The 18591-nt window shown below is 48.0% G+C and overlaps 1 non-coding gene across 1 annotated transcript; it reads left to right on the top strand.

The window, feature by feature from the left end:
• Positions 1 to 5185: 5185 nt before the first annotated feature.
• Positions 5186 to 5292, top strand: LOC126067858 (U6 spliceosomal RNA). Its single transcript, XR_007515473.1, has one exon. It is a non-coding gene; the product is annotated as a U6 spliceosomal RNA (small nuclear RNA).
• Positions 5293 to 18591: the final 13299 nt, after the last annotated feature.

Here is an 18591-nt window from a genome sequence, read left to right as displayed (position 1 = left end):
AAAACCAGTAAAGTGTATAAATATACGTAGTGAGAGATTTATATGAAAGAAACGGCTCATGTGACTGTAAAGGCTGGAATGTCCCAGGTCGATGGATCAGGATAGAGGCTTCTCAATACATGTAGCTTCAGGGGCTGGCGAACCCAAGATCAGCAGGTCGGAGACCAGGGCTACCGCTCTAAGGCTGTGAAGATCGACAAATCCCAAGATCTGCAGATAAGCTGATAGCTCAAGTCCCAAGAGCCGGAAGTCAGACAAACAGGAGGCAGCTGCAGGATCCAGAGTGAGCAAAAAAGCCAGAACATCTGCTTGTATTCGGATGCAGTCCACACCCCCAAGGAAACTCCCTTTCAACTGATTGGCTACTCACAGCAGATTCCATGATGGAAGTGATCACATATAAACACTGAGAATCATGGCCCAGCCAAGTCGACACATAATATTGACCAACACAGGTAGGCTTGCATCTGCACCCATAGTTCCATCTGTCATCAGAGGAACTGCCTGGAGGTGAGGCTGGGTGGGACAGTCAGGGAGCACTTCCCCCCCACCCATCATCAGATGTTTATTAAATAGCACATGTTCTGGGTAGAACACTCTGCTGGGTTCTCTGGGGTTACAAGGAAGTAGGAGATGGATCTACCCTCAAGAAGGAAGCCACAGTCCAGTTGAAGACATGTGCTGCAAGCAAATTGATGAAGATTTATGAAGGGAAGATTCTGGTTTTACATCAGTGTTCCTCAGTGGAGGTGCTCTTGGCATGTAGTGTGGAAAGATTCTGAGTTGTGTGGATAGTTGGGTGGTTGCAGTAGCTTCCCTGGACCTTACGCTGTGTAGGTAACACGCCTCTCCTCCCCTGTTAACAAGACCACCTGAAATGCACCCACACCTTTACAGATGCCTTCCAGAATTGTCTGGTTCAGAATAGTTGATTTTAAGTAGAGAGGTTGTTCAGGAACTTGCTTATGATTTTCTAAATTCTAACCTTTATTAGTTCAGGTCACCAGAGTAACATTCAAAGATCCTATCTTATTTTTCCGAAATTCTTTAATAAAAATTATCTAACAACAAAGCGAAAGAATTTTGCACTGAGCATACTCACTACCTAGATTCTACTATAAACATGTTGCTGTGCCTGTTTATCATATATCCATCCTCAAGGCCCCTGGGTGGTGCAAACAGTTTGTGCTAGGCTGTTAACCGAAAGGTTGGCAGTTCAAACCCGCCCAGCGGCTCCATGGGAGAAAGACTTGGCGATCTGCTCCTGTAAAGATTACAGCCTAAAAACTCTGTGGAGCAGTTCTGTCGTTGGGGTCGCTATGACTCTGAATCTACTTGAGCACCTATATCAGCAACAGACCAATCAAAACCCACCCAGCCCCCAGCCCCCAGTGCTGGGTGAGGGCCCCCAAGCACCTGAGCCCCTGGGTACAGGCAGGGTTCAGTTATTGAAGAAGCAGGGGTTCTGCTGTGGGTAGGCCCAACTACTCGGACCAGCTGGGACTGGTTGGCTTAGGATGCTACCAACTGTACTTTCTTTTCTTTCCTTCGTTGTTTTATTTTTTAAAAACCTGATGGTTATATTCACAGCCCTAGAACTCAGGAAAATTTGTTTCTAATTCTGCTTCCAACCTTTACTACAACTTAGACACCGAACTACTCTGAATTTTTCCATTCCTTAAATAGACTTGGGGTGGGGGAGGGGTACGGGTGGTGGGCCACAGTGACTGGATGAACTTTAAGATACCTTTCAACTCTAAAATTTTGATCATTTGAAATTTGATGATCCATGTAAGAAAAATTTTGCCATTGCAGCCACTCCCCCCGTAAACAGACCATGATGACAGTTTAACTGCAAAAAAGCACCCCATCAAAGCCCTCTTGTTTGAGGAAATGGCCAGCCACAGACAACCCCTTGCCTCTAGCATTGAACAATCCTTCCTCTTTTGAAATGTCCCCCAACTACTGGCTTGCCCCTTGCAGCTAACCAAGGACTGCCAAATGTACTTGAAGACTTGTTCTCCCATAGTCTCCCACAGAAGGCTGGCCCTAATGGGACATTTGCCAGAAGGACATTATCTCTGTGTATACTCCACCACCTTTGAACCCTGCTGAAACTAAAGCAATACGGAGTGTTTCCTTGCACAAATTTATCAGTGAACAGCTTTTGTTAATTTTACTTGGACTTAACTTTTCTCTCTTACACCCATAAGTGTCTATAAGAATTCTGCCCTAAACACATACCTCATGCTTCCCTGGATAACTGTGGGTTCACTTCGGTTGACAAACTTGGACTACGCTTGGCTTGAGGAATCATGGAGAAGCTGTAGTTTGGGGATTCTCGTTCAGTCCACTAATTAAATTCAGTGAATTAATGAGGGACAGCTGACACCAAAAATGGATTAAAATAAAAATGTGAAGGGCAGCATTCCCCTGGCTTCTGCTCAGGGTATCGAATGAGTTCTTCCAAGTTCCATGTGTGCAGAGGGCAGATCCATTACAGACCCTTCCAAGGCTGGACTTGCCCCAGCAGCTGCCCCACTGGGCACACAGGACAACAGCTGTCAGCTTTTATTAGGAAGGTAGAAACTTAGGCCAGTGGATATGGAGGAGTGGTACAGTATTGGATCTGTCTGCTAATTACCACTGTAGTTTTTCCTATTTCAAAATTTGTCTATTTCTTAAAGTGCTATATGCCTAAGATTTAGGAAAATCGGTTAACAGCAGAATATTTTTATGGTGCATCATCGTCCCTCTAGTCAATGCTGTTGAAGGTGTTGGGAATACAGGATATGAGAGAGAAAGGCCCTGCCCCCAAGGACCACACGCTGTAGGGAAAACCAAAAAAAAACCAAACCCACTGCCATCAAGTCAATTCCAACTATCAGCAACTCTATAGGACAGAGTAGAACTGCACCATGGAGTTTCCAAGGCTGCAGTCTTTGCACAGACTGCCACATCTTTCTCCTGCAGAGCTACTGCTGGTTTCGGACAGGCAGCCTTTCCGTTAGCAGACAAGCGCTTAACCACTGTGCCACCAGGGCTCCTTACATTCTAGTGAGGGAGATCCAAAACAGATGAGCAAATAAATAATGTCGGGTACCTGGAGCCTGAAAGCAGTAAGGAGGGCGAAGTAACCAAGTGAAGGCCTGGAGGGAAACCTCTAGGCTAAGGGAACAGCAAATGCAAAGGCCTTGTGGGGTGACAAGTTTAGGGTGCTGGGAAACAGCAGGAAGACCAGTGTGGGAAGAGCAGAGGTGTGAGGGACAGAGTTGGGCAGGGGCCATTTCAGGCTGGGCATTACATTATCGGTGTGAGTGTGACAATGCCATTAGAGAGAATTTAACAGGGGAGTGATGTCTGATTTGTTTTTAGAAGACCCCTCTGAAAATGAGAATGGACTGAAGGAGGTCATAGGCTAGTCTCCAAAGATGGTCCCCAGTAATTCTTCCACTCCCTTGAATCTGGACTGGCCTCCTTAGATCATTAGAAGGCAGTGGAAGGGATATTCTGGGACTTCCCAAACCAGCCCTTTTGAGGACTGGCAGCTTCTGCTTAACTTTTGCAACTCCAACTAACTCATGGGCCCAAGCCACACGGAGGCCACATGGAGGAGAATCGAGGCTCCAGGCTAACAGCTCCAGGTGAGGATCCAGCCGACTGCCAGCACCAAACATCGACCAGGTGAGTGAGCCATCTTAGACATTCTGCCCAACTGAGCCCACAGATGACCACAGCCCCAGCCATGAACAGCAGGACCACCCCACCCAAGCCAGGAAAACCACAGAATTGTGAGATTTAATAAATTGATTTTGAAGTGGTTCGTTTCACAGCAGTAGATAGTTGAAATGGGCAAAGTTGGAAGCATGACCCAGTGAGTCGACTGTTGGGATCGTTTAGGCAGGAGATGATAGAGGCTTTGACCAGATTGCTTGAAGTGAGGGCGGTAAATGGTCATATTCGGGACACACACTATCAGTGCAGCTTTCAGGCTGGGACTGTGAGAGAAAGAGTTACAATAGAAAAGCCGCAGCTCCCCACCTGGCCTCTCCTCACTCCGTGCCACTGCTTACAGACAGCCACTTTAAATTCTTAGCCCTATGTCTAGGCACCACCATATTGCACCAACCAGTCCTCATACTATTACTTCTTTCTTCTCTTTTCTGTATTGTAAGCAAAGGAAAAAAAAAAGTGTATGGAAAGGACCTTCTTAACACAGAGACAAAATCTCAAAGACATAAAGGAATTTTTTTTTTTTTAATTCTTACTGTGCTTTAAGTGAAAGTTTACAAATCAAGTCAGTCTCTCATACAAAAATTTATATACACCCTGCTATATACTCCTAGTTGCTCTCCCCCTAATGAGACAGCACATTCCTTCCCTCCACTCTCTTTTTGTGTCCATTCGGTGAGCTTCTGACCCCCTCTGCCCTCTTATCTCCACTCCAGACAGGAGCTGGCCACATAGTCTCATGTGTCTACTTGATCCAAGAAGCTCACTCCTCACCAGTATCATTTTCTATCCCATAGTCCAGTCCAATCCCTGTCTGAAGAGTTGGCTTTGGGAATGGTTCCTGTCTTGGGCTAACAGAAGGTCTGGGGACCATGACCTCTGGGGTCCTTCTAGTCTCAGACCATTAAGTTTGGTCTTTTTATGTGAGAATCTGGGGTCTATCCCACTGCTCTCCTGCTCCCTCAGGGGTTCTCTGTTGTGTTCCCTGGCAGGGCAGTCATCAGTTGTAGCCGAGCACCATCTAGTTCTTCTGGTCTCATGCTAATGAAGTCTCTGGTTTATGTGGCCCTTTCTGTCTCTTGGGCTCATAATTACCTTGTGTCTTTGGTGTTCTTCATTCTCATAAAGGAAATTTTTAATGGATGTGACCACCTAAAAATACAAGCCAAAAACAAAACTTCTGCATCATAAAAGATAACATAAATAAAGCTTAAACATGAGCCAGAAAAGGGAGAAAATATTTGCAAAATATAACAAAAATTTCATGGACTAAGTATGCAAACAATTTTAAAGAAAAAGACAATCTAATAGAATATAGCATTAAGCTGTTACAAGAATTTTCCATTTTATTGCTCTGTCTTGATTGGTCAGTTTTTGTGATGTCATTCTCCAGTTAGCATGCTGGGGTCTCTTCACAGCCTGGTGGTCTCAGAGTTCCAAGAAGATGAGATGCGTGCTTGCTTCGGCAGCACATATACTAAAATTGGAGCAATACAGTGAAGGTTAGCATGGCCCCTTTGCAAGGATGACACGCAAATTCGTAGAGTGTTCCATATTTTTCTGTGAAAAATGTAACTAATGTCACTGAAAAAACTGTAGAAATTGTTAAATGGGAACTTAATTTGCTGTGTAAACATTTATCTAAAATACAATAAAATATTTTAATTAAAAAAAAAAAAGATGAGAAGCTGCAAAGCCTCGACCCCAGAACTCACACGATGTCACTTCTGCCATGTTCCATCCATCAAAACAAGTCACAAAGGCCAGCCCAGATTCAGAGGGATGAAGAAATAGATTCCCATCTATTGGGAGAAGCAGCAAAGTCGCATGGCAAGGTGGCGGGGATTCACTGGGGACTGTTCTTGTAACTACCTCACAATGTCTAAAAATGCTTCCTTCAACCCTCACGGTGGGTTGTTTGGGCAGGAATATTACTCTGAATTGACGATGATCCTCCCCAGGAATTGAGGCGTTGCTGCATTGTCTTACAGCTTCCAGTGTTGCTGTTGAGAAAGGTGATGCCATTTGGATGCCTGTTCCTTTATTCTTCTCTCATTCCTCTTTCATTCCTTTCTGAAATCTTTCAGGGGCTTCTGCTTATCAGAGGTATGATGAAATTTCATAACATGACCTCGGGGTGGATCTTTTTATTGTTGTTTCTTTTATTGCCCCACTTCTGCCGCCTCCTCTTCCTTTTTGTCCTTTACTGTGCTGAGCATTCAGAAGGTCATTTTTCATTTGGAATCATACGTCCTCCGGTTTGGGAGTTTTTCTTATACTGTTTCTTTGACGTGTATTTTCCAAAATATCGTTTCTCACAAAAAAATATTGGAAGAGTGGAGTTATTTGACATTTTTGGAAATCCGCTTAATGCCTGGCTAATAGGAGACAGCTAAGTTCTGCGTTCTCTGCTTCTGCATTCAGGGTGTTGCAATATGTTGTTTTAGCTGAAGTATATGAGGAAATTCCAGCTGAGCACATTTGAAAAGGAAGCGTATGTCTGAACAGATAGGACAGGAATCAGTGTAACTAGAAACCTGGCAACCAGCTATCGATTTTAGGACTAAATGGGAGATACTCAGTCATCTTTTTTGAAAAGGATATATCCCACCTTTCATTGATACTGGTAGAAAACAAAACTGCCTTTGTTTCCCTGTATAAAAATCACTTGGCACTTCATTTGTAAGTCTGAGTGTGGAAGTTTGTGAAGAGAGCAGTCAGAGAAACCATGGATCCAATTTGCAGATATAACTAACCAAGAGAGAATGCATGGTGTCAGATCACCCTCAGGTAGTCTGCCGAATCGCCATCTCAAAGTGTACTAGCTGCCTGGAGTAATGTACTTCCTCCATCAGGGATCTGAGTGCGTGGATCGGACAGAAGACAAACCTTAGAGAGCTTGACCATGGCGGTGAGGCTCTTTAGTGTCTTTAGTGAGGTACTCAACTCATCATAAGCCACCAGCTATTCAGCATGGAAGGATGGCAGTAGGTACATAGGACCACAAGCTGGTGGTTATTCTTGCATCCGATGAACAGTGTGTCCGTAGATTCTGTGAGATTGCAGTAGCTGGTCATCAGAGGCTATGGATAATCTTCATATCTGCTTACCCACAATAGAAGTTGTATCACTTTCCCTTGGTCCTGTTACTAACTCCTAGGACATAAACAGCAGTATGAGACCAAGGTTACAAACCACTAAAATTCCAAACCACATGAAGAGCATGACTGTTTTCCATGTACTTTGGTCCAAACATGTGATTAGTAAGTAGATCACAGCAGATCAATTCTGGTAAATCGAGACAAAAGCATCCTTTTACTCGGGAATCGTGTTATCCTACCCAGGCCTTGAAATAGGTACTAAGTGATGGATCAAAATTTTTCCTGTCTTTAGTGCTGCTATGACAGAAAGACCACAAGTGGATAGCTTTAACAAAGAGAAATTTATTTTTTCACAGCCTAGGAGGCTAGAAGTCCAAATTCAGGGTGCCAACTTGTGATAGTTAAGGTTGTATGTCAGCTTGGCTGGGCCATGATTCTCAGTGGTTTGATAGTCGTATGATGGTGTGATCATTTCCATGATTTGATATTATGCAGTCACCTCCATGATGGGATCTGCTGTGAGTAGCCAGTCAGTTGAAAGGAAGATTCCTTGGGCATGCGGCCTGCATTGAATATAAGTGGATATTCTGGCAAGGTTTGTGAGCTTTTGCTCATTCTGGATCCTGCAGCTGACTCCTGTTCATCAGATCTCTGGTTCTCGAGACTTAAGTTAGCAGCTTACCTGTGGTCTTGCCTGCCAATCTTTGGGATTAGTCGGTCTTCAAGGCCTGTGAAGAGGAGCCCTGCTCTCCTACCTGCCGATCTTGGGTTCGCCAGCCCTTGTGGCTACTTGTGTCAGGAGAAGCCTCTATTCTGACCCCCGGACTTGGGATGTTCTAGCCTCTACAACCACGTGAGCCATTCCCTTGATATAAATCTCTCTTTCTGTATATATTTATATACTTTACTGGTTTTGCTTCTCTAGAGAACCCAGCCTAAGGCACAACTCCAGGGGAAGGCTTTCTCTCTCTGTCGGCTCTGGGGAAAAGTCCTTGTCATCAGTGTTCCCAGACTGAGGAGCTTCTCAGTGCAGGGACCCCAGGTCCAAAGGACATGCTATTCTCCAGGCTCTTGTTTCCTGGTGATAAGAGGACCCCCTGTCTCTCTGCTTGCTTCTTTGTTTTATATCTTGGAAGAGAATTGGTTTAAGACACAACCTAGTCTTGTAGGTTGAGTCCTGCCTCATTAACCTAACTGCACTAATCCAACCTCATCAACATCATAGAGATAGGGATTACTATACAGGAAAATCGCATCAGATGACAAAATATTGAGCAATCACACAATACTAGGAATCATGGCCTAGCCAAGTTGACAGATACTTTGGGGGGACACGATTCAATCCATGACAGCAACCCTTTGTGTTTCAGAGTAGAGCTGTGCACCATAGGGTTTTCAAGACTATGATGAAGGGACGAACATAGGATCCATTATGGGGCCCTCTGTGTGCTCTGGGCAGACAAAACCTCCCCAGCTGACCCTGAATGTGGGCAGACTCTAAACACCTCCCAGTCTTCACAGGAGAGCACCCCAAAAGGAACATGACCTTTCCTGGCATGCTTGATGCATATGGGGAAGCCCCCCCATGAAAATAAGGAACCCAGAGTCTGGCAGGGTGAGCTTGGGAAAAGAGTTATCCAGGTTAGTGGAAGGCTGGAAATGGAAATATTGACGCTTCAGAAACCAAGTGATCCAGCCTTGATAAACATTGCTTTACAAGGAAGTGCCTACATTATTATGTATGTTCTTGTGGAATGTGATGGAAGCCTGAGTGTGAAAGACTTTGTGGCATAGCAAGAATTCAGCCGTCCTCTCAGCTCTGGAGGGACCCTATCTACTTAGAGAAAACCAAAAAACCAAACTGTTGCTGCTAAGTTGGTTCCTAGTAGCAACAACTGTGAGGCCCGACAAGGAGCCCAGGGGAGAGCAGGAGCAGCAGCAGCATGCTCTGTCTCTTCTTGCCCTGTGGACACTTCAGTCCCTTAGATCTGCACCCTGGGCGAAATCCATGTGAACCGCAACAGTGTGCATTTGAATGTGTGTGTGTGTGCGTGCGCACGTGTGTGCTCTTCCAGCCAATCTGGCAGCCCTGCAGCCCTGCAGTGGGAATCAGGGAGCAGAGGTTCCAGGCAGAAAATGAGGCTGCCTTTTAACCAGCCTTGGCTGCAGCACAAGGAGCCCTGGTGGCACAGTGGTTAAGCTCTCGGTTGCTAACTGAAATGTTGGTGGTTCACACCCACCCAGCGGCTCCCTAGGAGAAAGGCCTGGTGACCCGCTTCTGTCAAGATTACAGCCTAGACAGCCCCTGTTAGGCCGCTCTCTATTACAGGGGTCACTGTGGGCTGGAGTGCACTCAGCGGCACCCGACAACAGCCAGCTGCAGCTCAAACCCCTGGGCGTGAGGTGGCTGAGTGATAGAAAGGAAAACAATGTCACTTAGGGCCCCAACCCGGTGCTAGGGGGCCTCTGCGACAGCTGGACAGTGGGAAGGTGTTTCTGTACTGGCTGGGAAAAGGGGCGGCCATGGTGGCAACCATGAGGCAACTGCAACGGCAGGGGTTGTTGGGGCACTGGATGTCGGCCCCTCCCTGGGAGAGGCCCTGGCAGGGCACTGAAGGATTACCTAAGGTGCAAGGGGAGTCCCTGGGTGGTGCAGGTGTTTAACGCTCTCAGCTGCTAGCCAAAGGTTGGAGGTTGGAATCCACCCAGAGGCGCCTTTGAGGCCTGGCGATCAACTTCCAAAGCCATTGACAATCCTGTGGAGCACAGTTCTACCCTGACACACATGAGGTCTCCATGAATTGAAATTGACAGAAACTGGCTTAAAGTGCAAGGACAGCCGGGTAGCTGGAGCAAGGGAGGGGTGGCGGTGCAGGTGAGGCAGGCCCGGCCCAGCCCGGACCTGGGTTTGACTCAGAGAGTTGCCCAGGGTTGGAGCAGGCACGCCTTTGTCCTTTGCTTCCACCGCTAGGCCTGACATCTCCGTCCTCCATCTGAAGTACAGAGAAGGTGTGACTTCCCTAAAGACACACAGCATGTCATAACTGAGGTGGGGCTAGGACTCAGAAGCAGGGCTCCCTCAGTCACTCCATCACTCACCCTCTTCTGGGGATGGCCAAGGGTGACATCCTGTTATGATCATGAAAATGATATTCCCCATGAAATGAACACAGTGGAAGACCAAGAGTGGGGCGTGGGGGGGGCTGGCTCATCCCAGTGCAGGCAGTGAGGGGGCGCACTGTCTGTAGAGAATTTAAAAAAGCGATAATAAAACCTATAAAAAGTCGGTCTGCTTTTTATTATCACTGTGCATAGGGTCGATAGGAGTCAGAATCAACTCGGTGGCAACGGGTTTGGTTTTTGGTATGCACTGGCAATCCTAAATAAAGTCACTGGTTAAGCATCCCTCCCTGTAAAAACCTTTCGGTGGTCTAAGTTCGAAACAATCGATGTAGCTAACTGTTAAGTTTTAAGAGCAGAATATTAACTTTTTATTTTATTACTTTTCCTGTAGTAAACATTGTATTCTATATGGAAACTAATCCAGAGATCCTCCAGTTATGCAGTCAGCCCCCAACATGCAGCTACACCGTTTGTTTTAAGTTTCCTGACAATTTGGAATAGTTCGAAGTCCCCTGAGGCACAGTTCCTGCCTCCAGCTCCTGTGTACTAAGTCCACGCATCTGTGTTTACACAGTAAACGTGAAAGAAACAATGGAAACCCTGTGACTGTAAAAGGAAGAAAGGGAACTTGAGGGACTGCCACGCGTCACTCCACACACAGCTCCTGCTCTGAACCTCACGGGGCCCCCCTTTGGAAAGTGTTTCTGAATGTTATTTTTTCCTTTCTCCAAAAAAAAAAATGTGGTTTAAAAGTATTAATCCACTACTTCTTTTCCTTTTTTTTTTGTACTACTGTATTGTATAAGTTGGAATCCACTCAACGGCAGTGGGTTTTTGGGTTTTTTTTGTATTATATTTGCCTATTCAGTTATTCTTCACCAGCACAATTATATATATTTGAAGTTCAATAAAAGAAAATGCTCACTGTCTGCCTTTCTTTTCTGACATTGTTACCATTCATTTTGTGTCATGATTATTAATGAAAATCAGGAGCCCTGGTGGTGCAGTGATTAAGCGCTCGGCTGTTAATCGAGAGGTCGACAGTTCGAACCCACCAGCTGCTCTGCAGGAGAAAACACCTGGCGATCTGCTCCCGTAAAGACTACAGCCTTAGAAACCCGATGAGGCAGTTCTACTCTGGCCTACAGGGTTGCTCCGAGTTGGAGTCAACTCATGGCAATGGCTTTGGTTTGTTTTTTATTAGTGAAAATAATTATGTTGCATAGAGGAAGGGAGAATGGAAACAGTCTGCTCCTGTTTGGCTACTGCACAAGGGCTAAGCAGAAGCCACGTGTGCTCAGCCCTCTACCCTTGACCTCACCTGTAACTTCACATTGACCCTGTGAGGTGGGCTTTCAGAGACTGTTTTACAGGTGAGGAACTGAGGGCTGTCAAAGGGGAAAAAGTAAAAAACAAAAGAAAAACCAAAAAAAAAAGAGGAAAAACCAAAGCTCACACAGCTAAAAGTGGTAGAAGGAGGATTCAAACCCAAGGACTGCCTGGCTCCAAAGCCCATGTCTGAAACTTAAAGCAAGTGTTGAGACCCCACCAGAGCAAGGTGACATGGGCTGGGGGGCGCAGGGAAGGCTTCACAAGAGAGGCCACTGAAGCATGAGGACCGTGTGAGGGGTCAGGAGCAGGAGGTCTAGCCAAGGCGCCATCATTCACTCACTCTACAGCATCTCCTTGGACAAGTCCCATCCATGCTTGGGCCTTCTGTTGTGGTTGGGTGCCATCAAGTCAGTTCCAACTTATAACAGCCCTGTGTACAACAGAACGAAACCGCTGCCTGATCCTGCGCCATCCTCACAATCATTGCTACGTTTGAGCCCATTGTTGCAGCCACTGTGTCAGCCCATCTTGTGGAGGATCTTCTTCTTTTTCACTGACCCTCTACTTTACCAAGCACAATGTACTTCTCCAGAGACTGGTCCCTCCTGATAACACATCCAAAGTATGTGAGACGAAGTCTTGCCATCCTTGTTTCTAAGGAGCATTCAGGCTATACTTCTTCCAAGACAGATTCGTTTGCTTTTCTGGCAGTCCATGGTATATTCGATAATCTTCACCAACACCATCATTCAAAGGCATCAATTCTTCAATCTTCTTTATTCACCATCCAGCTTTCACATGCATATGAGGCGATTGAAATCACCATGGCTTGGGTCAGGCACAACTTAGTCCTCAAAGTGACATCTTTGCTTTTTACCACTTTAAAGAGGTCTTTTGCAGGCGGTTTGCCAAATGTTTTTAAAGGCCCCCCCAAAAACAAAAACCAGTTTAAAGGCCCAGAATTCCACAAATCAGGCTAAGGCAGTGAGCGAGCACACCTTTCCTTGACCCATGTCTAAGAACTGGGCCCCAGATCCCTCTGGGCCATCCTTACCCTGCGCTTCTGGGGTGAGAAGCCTAGCCCCTGGCTGGGAATCAGGGTGGCATTATGGTCAAGAGCATAAGCCTGGATGCTAGACAGGTCTGGCTCTGAGTCCCAGATCCACCACCTCCTTCCCAGCTGATTGACTTTGGACGCACAGTGTCCTAAACCATAAAGCTAAATCACCATATTAACCTCAAATGGTTGTTGTTCTTGTTCTTAGGTGCCTTCGAGTCGGTTCCTACTCATAGCAACCCTATGCACAACAGAACGAAACACTGCCCGGTCCTGCGCCATCCTTACAATCGTTGTTATGCTTGAGCTCACTGTTGCAGCCACTGTGTCAATCCACCTCGTTGAGGGTCTTCCTGTTTTCCGCTGACCCTGTACTCTGCCAAGCGTGATGTCCTTCTCCAGGGACTGATCCCTCCTGACAAGATGTCCAAAGTGTGTTAGACTCAGTCTCACCATCCTTGCCTCTGAGGAGCATTCTGGCCACACACACGTCTTCCAAGACAGATTTGTTCGTTCTTTTGGCAGTCCATGGTATATTCAATATTCTTTGCCAACACCACAATTCAAAGGCGTCAGCTCTTCTTCGGTCTTCCTTATTCATTGTCCAGCTTTCACATGCATATGATGCGATTGAAAATACCATGGCTTGGGTCAGGCGCACCTTAGTCTTCAGGGTGACATCTTTGCTCTTCAACACTTTGAAGAGGTCCTTTGCAGCAGATTTGCCCAATGCAAAGTCCCAAATTTGTGGGTCAAGCTGGAGGCTTCTCCTGACTCATATAGCTGCAGGTGCTGGCAAATCCAAGATCAGAATGTCACGATAGCAGGCCTCAGGCTCACAGGCTGTGAAGGCCAACCAATCCAAGATCAGCAGGTAAGATGCCAGGTAAGCTGCTAGCTCAAATTCCAAGGGCTGGAAGTTCAATGAACAGGAGCCAGCTGCGGGAGCCAGAGCCAGCAAGCCTTGCCAGAAAGTCCACCTATATTGGATGCAGGCCACACCCCCAAGGAAACTCCCTTTCCACTGATTGCCTACTCACGGCAGATTCTATCATGGAATTGATCACATTATATCAGATCTCATCGTGGAAGTGATTACATCATTATATGACTACCAAACTACATCACAACTGCCAAACCACTGACGATCATGGCCCAGCCAAGTGGACACACAACCTTAAGGATCACAGTTGGGATCACTATGAGTTGGAATTGACTCGGTGTCACCTAACAACAAACAGAAGAAGGAGTACCTGGGTGTGCAAATGGTTAATGCACCTCGCTGCTAACCAATAGGTTGGTGGTTTGAGTTCACCCAGAGGTGCCTTGAAAGAAAGGCCTGGCAATTTACTTTAAAAAAAGAAAAAACTCAGCCATTGAAAACTCTACTCTGATACATGGGTCACCCTAAGTTGGAATCTACTCTGATACATGGGATCACCATAAGTTGGCAACTGGACTGGTTACCGTAAGGGGAAACAGATGCTGGATGACTCTAAACAGCAACCATTCTTGGTGAAAGGGAAGTTCATTGAAGTGACTTCTTCCACATCACCCATCTGGCAGCTCAGGTGACCCCAGAAAGGGATAGCATCCTTGGCAGACCACCTATCAGAATGTGAAGAGCCCTTGGAGGTCCCCGGTGTCGTAGGGATGGGAAGCCGAAGGCCCAAAGAGGGAGAGTGACCTGTCCAAGGTCACACAAAAGACTACATGCAGGGGTAAAACTAGAACACAAAACTCAGGTATCCTGGCTCCTCACCCAGCTGGCCCAAAAGGAGCACAAAAGGGGGCTCCATCCCCACCAGCCTCTCCTGGAGAAAGGGTTTTCACCCTAGCAGCTGTTGTGGGGTGTCTTAACAAGCTTCTCCCCATCCCTCACTGGACTGGGCTCTCCCAGTCTCTCAGGTGGAAGGGAGCCAGGAGAGAGGTGCCCCAGATTCCCACAGATCCTTCTCAGTCACCGATAATGCCAATCTGAGGCCTTAATCTCACGGAAAATGCATCAAGTGCAGCGCCAGGAAGTGCCTCTGCCCCTCTAGCTGTCCTGTAACTTCTGGAGACTCTGGAGCCACCACTTCCCCAGCCAGCCTGGGTGTTCCAGTGTCTTCTCTAGGGCCCTGGGCTCCAAATTTCCACCCCACCCCAGGAACTGCTCAAATGTCGTCCCACCAACCAGGCTGTCTGGGGAAATTCTCTGTGGGCGGGGCCTGGGTGCTGTAATCTGACTGGACGGAGGAGAGAGGCTGGCCTTGCAGCTTTATTTGCATGGCAAGCACTTGATGCTGTCTAGGTGGTGTGCCTATTTGCAGAGTTAGGGGCTTCTGACCGAGATTGAACCTGTTGCCGTGGAGTCAATTCCCAGCCTTCCTAGCTACCTTGTAGGACAGAGTAGAACTGCCCCACAGGGTTTCCAAGGAGCGCCTGGTGGATTGGACCTGCCGACCTTTTGGTTTGCAGCTGTAGCTCTTAACCACTTCGCCACCAGGGTCTCCTGACAGAGGTTAGGAGGCGCGTAAGTACTGCCCCCAGTGCACTCCTTGGTACTGTCATAACTGCCACCATCAATTTGAATCTAAGCAGAGGAGCCACATGTTAGCTCAGGGAGAGCCCCAGTGGAGGCACGGCAGCTAGTGGGAAATATGTACTGGGGAGTTGGTGGTGGGCCGGGGCACATGGACAAGCCCTTCCCAGCATCTTAGGACTGCACAGTGGTTAAAAGCATAGGGTCTGGGGTCAGACTGCCTGGGTTCAAATTCTCACTTTCACCCCTTACTTAACCTGGTACCTATTACTTAAACTCCCTGTGCCTCAATTTCTTCATCTGTAAAATGGGGCTAGTAATAGGGGTAAAAAAGGAGCCCTGGTGGCGCAGTTGTTAAAGCCTTGGCTTTAACACAAAAGGCCCTTGAAATCCACCAGCTGCTCTGCAGGAGAAAGATGTGGCAGTCTGCTTCCGTAAAGATTTACAACCTTGGAAACTCTATGGGGTCACTATGAGTCGGAGTCAACTCCAGGCAGTGGGTGTTTGTTAACAGGGGTAAAAGGATGATTCTGTGTGAGATAATCCGTCTAAAGCATTTAACACAGGCTCTAGCATTTTTAAGTGCTCGAGCAATGTTGACCATTATACTTATCGTTAGTCTCCTGCGTTGGAACCTAGTTCCCAGGGCTTTTTTCTTGGGCCAGGCAAGGCCCACCCCCACTCCTGGCTCCCGGAATTACAGCATCTCACTGCTACCGGCTGCCCATTGTTCCTGCCTTCCTGCTCTGCCCCGCTCCAGGAATGGGGCCGGACTAGCTCCAGCCGGGCCAGGAAAGGATCAGGGCTGCTGGGCACCCTCCCCCACTCCGCCCAGTGCACAATCAGCCAGGCACCCCCTGCCCGCCTGTGTCAGTGTTGTGATCCCTGGACTCAGAGTCCTGAGGCCTGAGTCCTACTTACCTCCATTTTCTCTGAAGAAAGCAATGGAGGAGCCCACCTCACAGGGTAGCTAGAAGGTTCAGTGCTGGGCACCATGCCTGGTATTGCACCATTAGCACATCCTTCCTTGGAGGTACCATTGTCTCGTTCAGGATTCACTTTCAAAATGCCGCTCCCCAGCCAGGCAGCAGGGAGGCACCTAGTGTCTGGTCCTGAGTGAATTTCTCAGAGAATCATGCTGTCCACCACCCCAGCATGCCTCCCTATAAAAAGCTAAAGGTAGGTAAAAGGGCTGGGCAGCTCTCCCAAGCTGGCAGCTGGAAGGGCCAGAAGAGACCAGGATTTGGAGTCATTGGGTCCTGGCTCAACTACTGAATTGCTGTGTGACCTTGGGCAAAGCCCTCCCTCTCTTTCTTCCCAGTTTTCCTCCTCTGATGGTTGTAGGAAGGCCAGTGAGGTTCCTCATCCTGGCTGTGCCACTGTCTGGCAAGGTTACTATGGGAATGTTGTTTGATTTCTCCAGGACTCAGTTTGTCTTACCTGCAAAATGGGTACATTGCCATGCCCACCTAGATTAATGAGATAGCTCCTGATCCCGGGGATGTTTCTCTCTTGTCTTTCTGAGGCCTTCTCTGCTACTTCCTCTGCTCAGAAAAGGAATTTTTTGCCACGAGACTGAGGCCAGCTATTTGAGGTTCCTGGGAAAATAAATCCAAGCCTTGGTGGCATCTCTCTCTGTGATTGGCAGGACCAGGCTTTTGATATGTTTGCTTTCCTCCCCCACCCCAGGCAGCAGCGAGAGCTCCACGTTCGCAGATCCTGAATCTTTTCAGGGCTTCCGTGTGCACAGGATGGCTTGTGCATGACGTGGACGACAGGGCAGCATGTCCGGGGGCCCACAGTCAAGAGCAAGCCTACAGAGCGGAGTTTACTGAAGGTCTGAAGAGCAGGAAGGAGCTGGCGCTTACATCACAGTGATGCAAGCAGCTTCAAAACCTAACCTTTTTATTAAAGTACCCTACTGCTGCCACCACCTCCCGGGGACTTTCCATGGAGGTCACTGCTTGTCCAGCTTCTGCCCATCATGCTGCCTCCCTTCTCCTGTTCCCCCATCTTGTGGACTTCCTCGGGAACCCCCATATCTGCTCCCTTTGATATGCAGAACAACTGAGGAGGTGCGGGGAGGGGGTGGGGGGCTTGAATGTCTCCAAAACCTCCATCAGCTCCCCCCAGGCCATCCCAAATAAATGAAGTCACCCCAAAGAAATCCTAGAATTGGTAAGGACACACAACCTCACAATAAGTCCCCTGCTCCCTTCCAACCTGAGCCCCACTTTGCCAAGCTCCGGCTCTCACATTTACCTGCCCACATACAGGGAAGGCTCAGTAAAGCAAAGGGCTCTCTTCTGACCAGCGCCACCTTCCGGAGAAGGCTGCTGGGAGTACAGAGGCAGGTTCCCCCATGGTTATTCTTATTTCAGTAAATCTTCACTAAAATCCCATAGCTTAGAATGCTGTCCCGATTTTATACAAGTGGAAACTGGGGCTCCTGGCTAGGACCAGAAGGCAGAACTATGACGTCATAGCCCCAGGCTCTGGTATGTCAGATGATTTTCCTTTCTCTCCAGCCCCTTAACTCCCCAAGTAGGTCCCAGCTGGGCTCAGTGCTGCCCCCAGGACACATCTATCACCCCTGCCCCTGCATAGGTTATTGCAGCCACAGGCAGACAACTGGGAACAGAAGACTGAGGCCCTCAGTAATGCCCTTCTCTGTGTACTTCCCACTCTCTGCTTCCTGGGCACGTGACACTTCCCTGCCGGCTAGTGGTGATGGGGGGCGGTGGTTATGTGACTGGTCCTGGCCAATGAGCTGTCAGCAGAAGTGACTGGAGCATTTAATTCAGGCTGGAGTATTTAGTTGCCAGATGAGGACCCTCGTTCCATCTGCCACAGCCACTGACCACCTTTGAGGTGGTGCTGCTCCATGGGCCTGGGTCCTACAGTGAGGAACCATGGAGACCCCTGCCAGCCCTCAAAGGCCCGTGTGGCGTGAGAAAGAGCTTGGTGTTAGGGACCACTCAGATTTGGGGGTTGTTACTGCAGCCTGACCTGGCCTGCCTTGACTAGTACCCAAAAACACCAAACCCACTGCCGTCGAGTCAATTCCCCATAGAGTTTCCAAGGAGCACCTGGCAGATTTGAACTGCCAACCTCTTGGTTAGCAGCCATAGCACTTAACCACTATGCCACCAGGGTTTCCTGACTAGTACCAGTCCCCTAAAACCAAACCAAAGAGGGGGCTGAGATCGGCATGGAGGACATCTGTCCCTGGAGACCAGGTGCCCAATCTGGACATCTGTGGTGTCTGGGCCCAGCAGGGGCTGGGAGTGGGTGGGCTGGGGTGCTGAGTTGTCCCTTTGTTAGGTCTTAGATAGCACAGCTGGGGACCTCAGAAATACTTCATCCAAACCCTCCCAGGGCGAATATGGAGACTGAGGCCCAACGGAGCAGACACTTGATAGGAAGCTCTGACAGAGGCTGGTGTAGAACCCTCTTAGCCAGGACCAGATTGCTATTGCCAGTCATGATTCTCATTTAACAGATAGGGAGAGTGAAGCCCAGGAGGAACAGATGAAGCTGGCTCTCTGTCAGGCAAAGCTACCAGGTGGGGTGGGTTCCCACCTGGTTCTTCAAGCAGCCTTCAAAAGAGCAGCCAATGGAAGCAACCAAGGTGTCCATCAGTAGATGAATGGTTAAATAAATTATGGTACATTCACCCAATGGAATACTACGCATCGATAAAGAACAGTGACGAATCTGTG

This window comes from Elephas maximus, chromosome 25, assembly GCF_024166365.1.
Source record: "Elephas maximus indicus isolate mEleMax1 chromosome 25, mEleMax1 primary haplotype, whole genome shotgun sequence".
Taxonomy (NCBI): domain Eukaryota; kingdom Metazoa; phylum Chordata; class Mammalia; order Proboscidea; family Elephantidae; genus Elephas; species Elephas maximus.
This window is presented reverse-complemented; position numbering and strand designations above follow the sequence as displayed.